The sequence below is a fragment of the Spermophilus citellus genome (assembly GCF_964194105.1).
Source record: "Spermophilus citellus genome assembly, chromosome: 2".
Lineage (NCBI taxonomy): Eukaryota > Metazoa > Chordata > Mammalia > Rodentia > Sciuridae > Spermophilus > Spermophilus citellus.
The window spans coordinates 95,434,643-95,447,626 of record NC_138183.1 but is presented as its reverse complement, the minus strand read 5'-3'; positions in this window follow the sequence as shown (position 1 = coordinate 95,447,626).

Genomic DNA, 12,984 nt, shown 5'->3' with positions numbered 1-12,984 from the left:
TGTTCCTGGGGGTTGCACTTGTCTTCTAGACCTTGTCCTTACAGAGTTCCCCTCTTCTTAGTCCTTGTTCCTGCCATACCTCAGTGAGGCTGGTGGCACTCACCTGGTGTGGCCAAACCTTCTGAAGGTGCTCTCTGAAGACTTCTTGGGTCCTCAAAGGTCACTAAGCTTCAAGCATCTGGTTTTGCAACACCTGGACTCAAGCTTTAAAGCCATCAGTCTGCTAGAGGCCGCCCCCACCTCCACTATCTCCCACACTGCAATTGGCTGCCCCAGCTGCTGGGAGGACCTTGTGTGAGCTCTGTCTCCCATGGAAGTGATGAAAATCTGTTCAACCTGTAACAGATAGTGGATTTCTTATCAGAGGAGTAGTTCTTAATGAGGGCAATTTTGGCCGTCTTTCTGCCTCTGGTGACTGCCCTTTTTGCCCTCCCATCATGTGATACTCTCTACCATGTTATGAGTCAGCAGGAAGGCCATTTCCACATGTGATAGATTGATATTAGACTTTTCAGCCTCCATAACTGTGGTCTCTGGTTTTAAGGTGCTGTTACAGCAGTACAAAACAGACCATGATACCTTCTCTAGGTACTTCATATGAGTGGAATCACACACAATATTTGTGCTTTGTCTAGACATTTTATTTAGTTTCATTCATCATGTAGCATGTGTCATAATTTCCTTCCTTTTTAAGTTTAGATAATATTTCATTGTATTGTAGATTTTGTAGTACTGACTTTTATTTTTCTAATTGCTATGTAGAACATTTTTGCATGCTTATTTGCCACTGGTATATATTTTTTGGAAGAATATCTAGTCAAGTCCTTACCCATTATTTAATTGGTATTTATTGTTGTTGTTTTAGTAGTTCTTTACATTTTCTTATACTAATTTCTCAATAGATATATGATTTGTAGACATTTTCTCCCATTCTGTGGACTGTGTTTTCATTATGATTATAGAGCTGTTTTATGATGAAAAGTTTTTACTTTTGAAAAAATCCTATTAATTCATTTTCTTTTACTGCCTGTTTTTCCATGTTATTTTGAAAATTCTTACCAAATCCCATGTCACAAAAGGTTTTCTCCTGTTGCCTTCTAAGTGTTTTTATAGTTTCAGCACTTATATTCAGGTACTTTATCTACTTAAGCTAATTTTTGTATACAATGTAAGGGAGAGGTCCAACTTCTTTCTTTTGCATATGGATTTCCAGTTTAACTACAACCATTTGTTGAAAATGTTCTTTCCCTCTTGAATAATCTTGGCATTCCACATGAATTTTTAAATATTTTTAGATGTTGATGAACCTTTATTTTATTCATGTATCTATATGCAGTCATGAGAATTGAATCCAGTGCCTCACATATGCTAAGCAAGTGTTCTACCACTGAGCCACAACCCCAGCCTTCCACACGAAATTTTTAAAAGCAATTTATTAAAAATTTTATTTTAAGGCCTTTAAGGAATAGAATAAATATACCAATGAATTTGACACAATAAATGAGTCAGTGGTACCAACTAGTTTGGGGGAGGTATTGGGGATTGAACCCAGGGGCCCTTAAACACTGACCCACATCCCCACTTCTTTCTGTTTTGAGACAGAGTCTCACTAAGTTACTTAGGGACATTCTAGGTTACTGAGACTGACTTTGAACTTGTGATTCTCCTGTCTCAGCCTCCCAAGATGCTGGGATTACAGGCATGTGACACTGTGCCCAGCCCAACTAATTTTAATGAATAGGTTTTACAGTCACATTTAGGCCACAACACCATAAGATGCATAGGGTGGAAATATCTACAACTGCACTAGGACCTGCCCTTAGAATCTGTCAGAGGCTATGAGTCAGGTTCTTCTGTGAACAACAGCTTCCTTTTTTGTATCTTGGGGTGTGATATAAATGCCTGGAAAAAAACATGCATTTTTAATACCAAACATGGCTGAATCTACAATTAATCAAAAAATATTTAACTACAAGATAAATAGGGGAGAAGTCTATTTAAACAACAACAACAAAAAGATATAATTATTTCAAGTCATTGAAGTGCCTATTTTTAAAAAATCTCTAAAATAATTCATAATAGAAAGGTGCTAATGCTAACCATTTGCTTCTTCTTTCTACTTCTCTAAACTTGTCATAACAAAAAAAACTTCAATGACTTCTAATTACTGAAATAGTCACATTTTGGACCAAGCTTTAGTTGGACTTTAATAAAATGCAATTGGCAGAACTTCCTGAGTCTTATTTAAAATGCAGTACTATGAAACATATTCTCTTCTGTATAGATTTCTTTTTCTCATAAAACCAGATATAGTTCTTTACATAGAATCACCAAGTTTTAAGCTGCTGGGAAACCAAAATTAGAGTGGTGGTATGCAGGACACTGACATCACCTCTCCCCACCGTATCAACATCTCCAATTTGTTTAAGTTGCCTAAATTACTTTTAAAAGGCACTATCCAGCAGACTGCAACTGAAAAAAATAGTTTATTTTTTATATACCGTATAGAAAACAGTTTGCTGATGAACACATGTTTATATAAAACCATTTGTGAAATAAATCTCTGGGGTCTTTGTTTTTCCTGAAGAGGTAAACCATCAGCCACTTCATTGAGAAGGTAAATGAATCAATCACCAAAATTTTATGAGCATAAAAGCTTTCACTTTATGCTCATTGTCCTTTGCATGGTACACTTGCACTCTGCTTAGAACTCACCTACATGTCCCTTCTATAATGGCTTCTCTAAGGCTCAGCCTTTCCACTAGAAATCTGAGATTAACCACAGTAATCTTGCTTTGACAGAAAACTGGCAAAGAATGTGATAGATATGTTTCAGTGAAATAATGGTCAAGACTTCTGGTGCAGGACGTAACAGGGAGCTGACCTTGGAGAGCTCATCTCCTTATCCTCATCCCCAGATCTATAGTCTGTAACTCTCTGGAGGCCAGAGATTCTCTTCCATAGATATGACTGTGCCTCTGCCATCACCTGATTCTTCCTCCTACAGTAGAAAAACACCATCCCAGCAGATGGGACCCCATGCATAGAAAAATGCACTTAAAGAATCAATTCTTGCTTCCTCATGTTAGAACAAATGTACTCCATACTTAACTGTAAAGTGTTATTTTGACAACCTCACAATGACCTTGTGAGGACAAGCTTCCTTACTCAAGAGTGTGGGTTAATTCTCCAGAGTAGAAGCTGAGTTTCTCAGTGGATGGACCATTTGGCTTTGAGGATAATGCTTGGGATCACAGCTAGAGGTCCAGTTGGAGGATAATTTCACCAAGATATGGAGGCAGCAACCATGGAGAAGAGGAGGGTGAAGTGGAGACAAGACCCAAGAAAACAAACTTCAACCATAGAGTGGAGTCAGTGATTTAGCAGAATGTTCAAAGTATATTTTGAGATTTCTTTTTTTTTTTTGAGGGCTTGGAGGAATTGTTAAGTCTTGATTATCTGCTCCTGTTTCCTTTCTGTGTTTTGTTTTGTTATGTTTTTTAAGATTGTTTTCTGTGTATTTTTAGAATTGTTGAATAAATGAATCTCATTATTTTAATACCTGAGATTGTCCCTGTAGCATTTTCACTGATTTAAGCTTCAAAGTCTGACAATGAATTGATTCATGGGGAATACAAAGGGCTTTTGTCTACTAGAAATGATCAAGGAGGACAGGCTCATGAGGCATAGGGAAAATTACCTTCCTGGATGCTGATGGGGCAGGAAGATGAGGAGCCCCAGTCAGGTGCAGGCAGCACATATTCTTCATGGTCAAAAAGATTCCCTGCTTGACCAAACTTGGGTCAGGTTCTGAAACTTCTGCAAACCATATATGTACACTTTTTAAAATAAAATCTAATTTTAGTAAAGAATAATGCTAAGTTTATCAAGAACACCAATGTTTGATATCTGATCATTCTCCATATCTTAGTTTTCTCTTTATCTTTCTTCTCCCAGATGCCGTCTGATCTCCCTGTCCTGTGTTCATCAAGGATCCTGTTAGGTCCATTCAGGTGGATCCCCCTTATCCTTGATGTTTCTTGTTAATTGTCTGTCCATTGGCCCTAATCCTGCTCCTTGGCCATCAATTTCCATTTCATATTTGAATTTGAACCCAATATCTCTCCTTCACATAATGCCCATTGCTGTGGTTTCTATACCTATCTTAATGACCCTGAATAAAGTCTTCATAACTGTGCTTAAACTAGTGTCATATAATAATTTTTCTTTTACAGTGGCTCCCCTGTCTTCCTCCTACCAGCATAACACAAAGTGAGTCAGCACATATATCCTATACAGACAATAGCCTCAGGAATCACATTCCACTTCTCTTGATGCCCTCTGGCTCCAGAGTTGAGTGTGCTAAGCAAATGATAAGGAACAAGCCTCAAAGCTCAGCTTCCTTTTCTAAGCCCTGCTGGCCTGACTTGCAATGAAGTTATTTCTTTTCTTTAGAAAAAGACCCTTTACTTGTCACTTACGATTCTGCATTCCCCACCACTGTGATGACCCTCACTTATAAAATGGGGTATAAAGGAGTAGTCTGGAGAGCAGGCTGTGCTCTATACTCCATGATGTATAGAACAAGAGTTTTCAGGGTATTCCTAACCCGGAGTTACTCCATTTTATAAAGCAATAGTTTGCCATAAGCTATTTTATTTTGAGTATAAGTGCAAAAGTAGAATGTCTCTAAACCTTGTTTACACAGGCAAACAACCACCATCTGCCTGGTACCATAAGGTAGAAATTGATCAATAACTCATACATGCCAACATATCAAATTAAATTGGATTTTCTGGACATGTGGCCATCCCAAATCATATCATGAACACCAGACACAGGCATTTATCAACCTCACCAGACATAATGCCCTTACCTAAGACCCATAAAGGAAGAGCCCCACCGATATCAGGCATGATAGCACTGCACCCTGATCTTGTCACCTATTCATTTGATGAACCTTGCCCAAGAAAATCACCAGAGCAATGAAACTGATTTCCTGTTCCATCAGACTTCATTATAGCACAGTTTCTCCTGCCCATGACAATGACACACAGCCCACTCCAAGCTGGTACCTCCAGCTGACACTTCAAGCTGACACTCTGAAACTGATGGAAAGGAAGATAATTGGAGATTTTCCTGGATCTTCATTTCTATTGTATCTTTTTTGATTTTCCTTCTGTGTTGTAGAAGTAGTGAAAATTATCTGTATGTTGTCTCCTTTCTGTTTATTATTTTGATTGAGTGAAGAAAATTCCATAAATAAGAATATTTTTCTAAAAATAGTAAACTTTGATAACTAAGGAGGTGAAAGTCTCTTCAGTGGAATTTACAAAACATTGAAGAAAAATGAAGAAGCCAGAAGATTGAAAGACCTCCCATGTTCTTGGACTGGGAGAATCAATATTGTTAAACTGGCCATACCAGTGTAAGTGTCAATGCAATCCCCATCAAAACACAGAAAATATACTTAACAGAACCAGAAAAAAAATCCTAAAATTCATATAGAAACATGAAAGATCCTGAAGAGCCAAAGCAGTTTTGAGCAAAAAGAACAATTCTGAAACATCACAATATTTGATTTCAAAACACATTACATTATACTATGCATTGAACCTATAGATTGCTTTCAGTGGTACAGTCATTTAGTCTCTCAATCCAAGAACATGGGAGTTCTTTCCATCTTCTAGTGTCTGATTTCTTTCTTCATAACAAAACAGTATGGTATTAGCATAAAAATAATCACACAGATTAATGAGATCAAATAGAGTGCCAAAAATAAACTCATGCATCTACGGCCATCTGATTCTTGACAAATCACCAAAAGCATATGTTAAAGAAAAAAGAGGCTCTTCAACAAGTAGAGCTGGGAAAACTGGATATCTACTAATAGAAAATTAAAACTAGATGCCTATCTCTCCCCCTATACAAAATGAATTCAAAATAGATCAAAAACCTTAATGTAAAATCTGAAATTTTGAAAATAGAGGGGAAAACATAAAGAAACACTCCAAGACATAAATATAGACAACAACTCCTGACTAGGACTTTAGTAGCTCAGGAAATAATAGCAAGAATTACAAATTATCAAATTAAAAATCTTCTGCACAGCAAAGGAAATGATCAACAGAGTGAAGAGACAGTCTACAGAGTGGAAAAAAAAACTTTACCAACTATTTATCTGACAGATTATTAACATTCAAAATATATAAATAACTAAAATAATTTTAACACCAAAAGAACAAATAATTCAATCAATAAATGAACAAATGAGCTAATTAGACACCACTCAAATGAATAAGTAGAGAAGACAAATAGTTATATGAAAAATGCTCCATGTCTTTAACCATCAGGGGAATGCAAATCAAAACTATATTGAGATTCCATCTCACCTCAGTCAGAATGATTATTATCAAGAAAACAAAAAATAACAAATAAAGGCAATGATGGGTTGGGGGAGGAACATTTATACACTGTTGGTGGGAATGTATACTACTACAGCCATTATGGAAAACATCATAGAGGTTCCTCAAATAAATGAAAAATAGCTCTATTATATGATATAATTAAACAACTCCTGGGTATATACCCAAGGAAATCAAATCATACAATAGAGATACCTGCATACTCTTATTTTATGGTGGCATTACTCATGATAGCCAAGTTATGGAATCATTCTAGATGCTCATCAATGGATTAATAAAGAAAGAAATTGTAATACACACACACACACAAAATGGGGTATTATTATTCACTCATAAAGAAAAATGAAACTGTCATTTGCAAGAAAATGAATGGAATTAAATATCATCATGTTAAATGAAATAAGCTAGACTCAGAAAGACAATTATTATGTGTTTTCTTTCATATGTGGAATCTAGGGGTGGGGACAGATAACATGAAGTAGAAGGGGGCTATTAGGAAAGGCAAAGTGTGCCAAGGGGACAGGAGATAAGATAGGGTAATAGAGAGGGTGGATGTGATCCATCAGTATATTATGAAAATGTTACCAGATACCTGTTGAGAGCCACAGCCAAGTTGGAATGGCCCCTGGCATTTTGCCAGAAGTAATGGTTGAGAGGTGAGCCATTAAGATGACTATAATTAAGGTAAACTGTGTATAATTGCTGTGACTGGGTGATCCTGGATTGAAACAGGCTGTGTATTCAATTGTATATAGACCCCTGCTGTCCGCTTTGGGCGCCTGCTACTTTGGAGTTCTCCCGGGATTCCTGGGGAGTTTGGGATTCCTGGGGAGTTCGCGTTGGTTGGTGAAGTTCCAGTGGAGGGAGTTCCAGTTGGTGTGTGGTGTTCCTGGAAGGGCCGCGTGGGTGCATTCAGGGGAGTTCGGAAATAAAGTTTGTTCCTGCTTGAGTGGCTCATGATTTGTGCCCAGCCAGACTGCGGCAGATACCCACAGTTTTTATACAATGTGGGCTACTAAATATAATAAATATTTTTTTTAAAAAATCAATGATTGTACTCAGAATATGTCTAAATGCTAAAGTAAAGATAAACAAATTCCTAATATTTGCTTCCTGGAAGATTTATGATTGCTCTTACTTGAACTTTCTTTTTAGGTCTAGTTAAGAACAAAAGCACTTTACATGTTTTCTAAATTTTGTATTAAATCTTAAAAGTAAAGGAAAAGACAAAACAAAAGTTGAAAATTAGAAATTTGAACATAAGGCTTTTTTCCCTAAATCAGCAAAAATGTGATACCTTGATGTATATTTTGGTCAATAAGTCTCTATTATTTTAGATCAGGGGTAGCAACTTTGTGCCACCTCTCATGTACCAAAAAGTCCTTTTCAGTCTGCATAGGTTAAATACTTTATAGAATGTGAATTTCTTTACATACTTTACTATTCTCTACAAATCTCCTTGTGCATGCATTTATACTTCCCTGCAAAGCATTTCAGCTCTCAACCTCTATCTCAGTGGTTACTGATGTCTCTTGTATCTCCTTCTCCTTCAACCTGTAAACACTTGTGAATCAAACAGCCAACAAGGAAGCTAACCTCTCTCCATAGATCCCCCCTCATGAATTTGTTCCCCTCATGACTTTGTTCTAAGAATGTGAGCAGAAGGAGAGGATACTCAGCTCATCCATAATCCAGTAGAGGCAAGTTAAATAAGATACATTTTTTTTTTCATTTTAACTATGTCATTTGTCAAAGTGTGAAGAATTGATGATATTTATGGCTGGTGAGAATTGAGAAATGGACCTTTTGTTTGCCTTGAATTTTATACAATTTTTTGGTCTAGTATTTGGGAAATGTTCATTGTTTTTTAGAATTATGATATTCTTGAACCCAGCAAATCTACTTTCGTGCTACAAAAGTAGTAACATAAGCCTAAATAGTATATGCTACACATATTTAAAAGTTTTTAAATAATCCTAAATATTTATTAGTAGGGAAAGATTTAAACAGGTTACCTATGTAAAAATTGAGAGGGGCCCAGCGTATACCATTCTTATTACAAAAAGTAAATTCTAGATCAAGGAGCATAGCATGATCCTATTAAAAATCAAGTATGGGCTGAGGCTTCAGATCAGCAGTAGAGTACTTGCCTAGCATGCATGTGACCCTGGGTTCACTCCACAGTACTGAAAAAAAAAAAAGAGGGACAGAATAAATTAGCTATGTCCATGTATTTTGACAAATAAACATATGTTTTATATAGAGAAAGATTAGGAGAACTTGTAGCCAACTCTTAATAGCTTCATTTGACAATGGAAAGGAGTGACAGTTTTGTTGGAGGAAGTCACTTTTTACTTTTACTTTATGTTATTTTTGTTATTCAGTATTTTTTATTTAAACAAATTTTTATAATAGTGAATGAATTTCATCCACAAATACAGGAAGATCCACACAACTAAACACTTTTTTTATCCTAGTCCTCAGTCTATTCATACATCTATTGTTAGTTTCTTACTCATCCTAGAATTTATGCATGCATCTAAGAGCAAATTTATAGAAAGATTCTTATTTTTTACTTTTCCATAAAGGCACTACATTATATCCTTATTTGCACCTTATTTTCCTACCTTTCGGCAATATACTCCACACTTTTTTTATTATTTGAAAAAAGCATTTTACAATGATATAGACTCCTTATGAATTTCATTCAGTGAGTAATGTTGGATCTCAGGTGGGTTGTTGCAACTGCAGAAGGATTATTCAACTGTCACAAAATTGGTGGCACTTAATGTTTGGCAGGTAGGGAGCTAAGCAATAGTTACAACTTAAGGCAAAAATAGCTACTTAAGCAACAAATTTTATCTCAATAGATAATGAATTTTTCCTTTGCTTCCTGATTTTGTTCCACTTAGAAACATTATTCAGCATCTCTAGACAGTTACTTATCTCCTTGTCCTGAAATATCTTTGTTGAAATATGCCAGCATTCTTTCCTCAGGTGTGCCCCTAAGCACTTGTTCCACACTTAGAAAGCAGTGAACAGGGAAGTTTAGAAAGTGCTGGGAGAGTGAAGCCCTTCTGTGACTTTCCAGCAGTGGAACTTGGGAGGGTAGTAGGACCTCCTGGGTTTCAGTTTCATCATTTCAGAATTGGGAATAAAATCATCCTTTCCTTATAGATTGTTGAGAGTAATTAAATTAAATAGATAAAACATAAGTTTATCATAAAGCTAATTTAAAATTGCTTTATTGTGGGGTCAAAGGTAAAATCCTTCCAGAAGTCTTGATTAATTAAGAAAATATTTATTAAAGGATTTGATGCACATGTAACCCTTACTTCTTTCCTTACTCTCTGAGCCAGGTTATAAAATTAATCATGAAATCATTATGGTTAGTAAGCAGACATGTAGAAAACAAAGATAGAGTTAACATGAGTAAATTATGTTCCCAAATTGATCAAATTAGCTATATGTATGCCAGGAATATACTCATACAACTTCAAATAAATTCAGATAAATCTTCTTGCCTTGTTAGGATTTAGGAGGCCCTGGGTTCACTTCTCATCGTTTGAAGGATGTTCAAGTTTTCTTAAAAACTGTTCAAGATTGCAATGAGACAACATTCTATTTCCAACAGAGTAGATAAAATTTAAAACCAAAGGTTGAATGTTTTCACTGATATGTGGAAGTTTAACCCACAATAAGTGGGGCAAGGGGAAGAATACAAGTTCAATCAATTCAACATAGGGGAATGGAGGGAAGAGAAAGAGGATAAGAAAAGGGAAGACAGTAAAATAAATTTGACATAATTTTCCTATGTATATATATGAAAACACCACAGTGAATTCCACCATCATGTGCAACCACAAGAATGGATTTTAATTAGAATAAGACATAAGATTTTAATTAGAATAAGATATAATTGTATAATTATATCAAAATGGATTTTACTGTCATATATAACTAAAAAGAACAAAAAACAAAACAAACAAAAAAAAAGAAAACCTGTGGCAAAACTAAGCATTGACCAGGTTGCTGAGAACAACTAAAACTCACACACTACTGGTCAAAGTGTTAAATATAAGGCAACCCTGGAGAGACATTTGCCAATTTCTTATAAACTAAATCAGATGTCTACCCAGTGCCTCACAATACTAATCTTAGATATATACCCAATGGTGGAGGTTCATTGCAGTCTTATTCACAACAATTTCAATGAAAATAGATGGACAGGTGTCCATCCACAGGAGAATGGATGAGCACACTGCAGTGTATTCCTATTCAGCAAATTTTTAAAAACCAACTATTTCTATTGACAATAATATTAATGAATCTCAAAAACTTTGTGAAACAAAAGCAGTCAGGTAAATTATGATAATTATTAGATTTGAATATAATTATCAGATAATTATATCCAAGAATAGACAAATCCTATAATACACATTAATTAGCTTGATTTGGTCATTTTACAATGTAGATATAATACAGAACATTCCCGTTCAAGCCAGGTTTGGTGGTGCACGACTGCAATCCCAACAGCTCAGGAGGCTGAGATAAGAGGATCACAAGTTTGAGGGCAAGCTCAACAACTTAGGAAGGCCCTAAGCAACTTAGTGTATCAAACAAAATAATAATAATAAGAAGAATTTGGGTAAAGCACACTTGGGTTCAATTCCTAGTACCCACCTCCCCAAAACAAACATGTATGCAATAGATACATAAAATTTTATCTGTAAATTTAAAATAAATAAAAGAAAATAGAAAAATATCCATCCATTAACAAGCAGAGAAATGCCTATTTGATAAAGGAATTTTATCCAGAATATGTAATGGCTATGTCAAAGAAATATCTGCACCACAATTTCAAAATTGCATTATTATAATAGGCAAAATGTTGACTGATTCTAAATGCCCATCAGTGGATAAATGGACAAAGAAAATGTGGCATATCTACATACTGGAATATGTAACCTTTTTAAGTGTATGTGTGGTACTGGGGATTGAACCCAGGTGCACTCTCCACTGAGCTGTATCCCAGTCTCTCTATTTTCAATTTAAAGACAAGATTTTACTAAGTTGCCAGGCTAGCCTTGTACTTGCCATTCTCCTGTCTAGGCCTCACAAGTCAGTGGTATTATAGACATGCACCATTGCACTTAGCTGAATACTGTCTTAATAAAGAAGTAAATCTGGTCATCTGACACAGCATAGATGAACATGGAGAACATTATGCTAAGTGAAATAAGCTGCACCCACAAAGATAAACACTAGAAGATCTCAATTATGAGTGGATTCCAAGAAAGTTGAATTCATAGAAGTAGAAAGTAGAATGGTGTAACCAAGCACTGATAGAGGGTGGGGTAGATTCCAGAGATGTTGGTCAAAGAGTACAAAATCTCAGACAGAGAGAATGAGGAAGAAGGAGGTAGAGAATTTGTTTACAGACCGTTTCTTCAATGAATGGCATATGGAGATCATTTTGTTAAAAGGTCCTTGGAATTAGAGATATGTAATTTTATCTCTAGAAGAAGCAATCTTTCCAGGAACAATAAAGTACATTTCTGTTGAAGTTGCTCTTAGCAGTTTTGTTTTTGGAGCTGCAGTATCTGCTCGGACTCCTGGTGGTAGTGGGTTCCATTTAGGATCCTCAAAAAATTATTTCCTCCAAGAGAAATTATACTTTCCAGAGTCCAAATCATTTCTTGAACACTGGGATATGTACTAGTAACTAAGTGAGAAAATGTCTTTCTGGAAACCACTGACTCACTGGGTACCATGTAGTGGTCAGAGTGTCCTGTAGGTCAGCACAGAATCCACCTGTACTGCACACATTTATTCCCAAGAAGGTGAGAGAGTCTGACCTTCTTGGGAATAAGGTTCTAGGGAACCTTATTCTAAATGCCTGATTCTAAATGTCCATTAGTGGATAAATAGACAAAGAAAATGTGGCATATCTACATACTGGAATAGTAACCTTTTAACAGGTTCTAGGGAAGACAGCCTCCTTGTCAGTGTGTGGAGCTAGGGCATGCCTTTGACCTCTCTAAGTTCCAGTTTTCTTATTCTGTAAAGCAAGAGTGAGAAGAAATCAAAGCATCAGTTCTGGCATTGGTGAGGTCTCAACAAATTCACACTAACATGAAAAGGGGTAGTGACTGATACTGCTTTGTGTTGGATGAAGAGCAGGAAATCACCTGGGACCCATGTCTGGTTAACCACTGACTATAATATCCCTCATTGATGCAAAGTTCTGCAAGATGCAGGACAAAGAACACATCTCTCATAGTTTCATTTTTTAGCCCAGAGAGGATTAGAGGATTATTTTGTGAAGGAGTGAGGATAACTGCTATCCTCCATCTAACAAGGATAGAAGCTGAGGGTGGTTGAAATGATTCCAAAATGTGAAAACTTCATTTGGAGTAACAGAGAAATCATTAAATCCAAAAATGAATGGACTTCACAATGTTACCCAGATTTCTTATAGTATACCTAGTTGTCTAAAGAAAGAATAAGTTCATCTGTGTGATTTTTGTCTTTTTTTCATTTATGTTAGATAGAATTT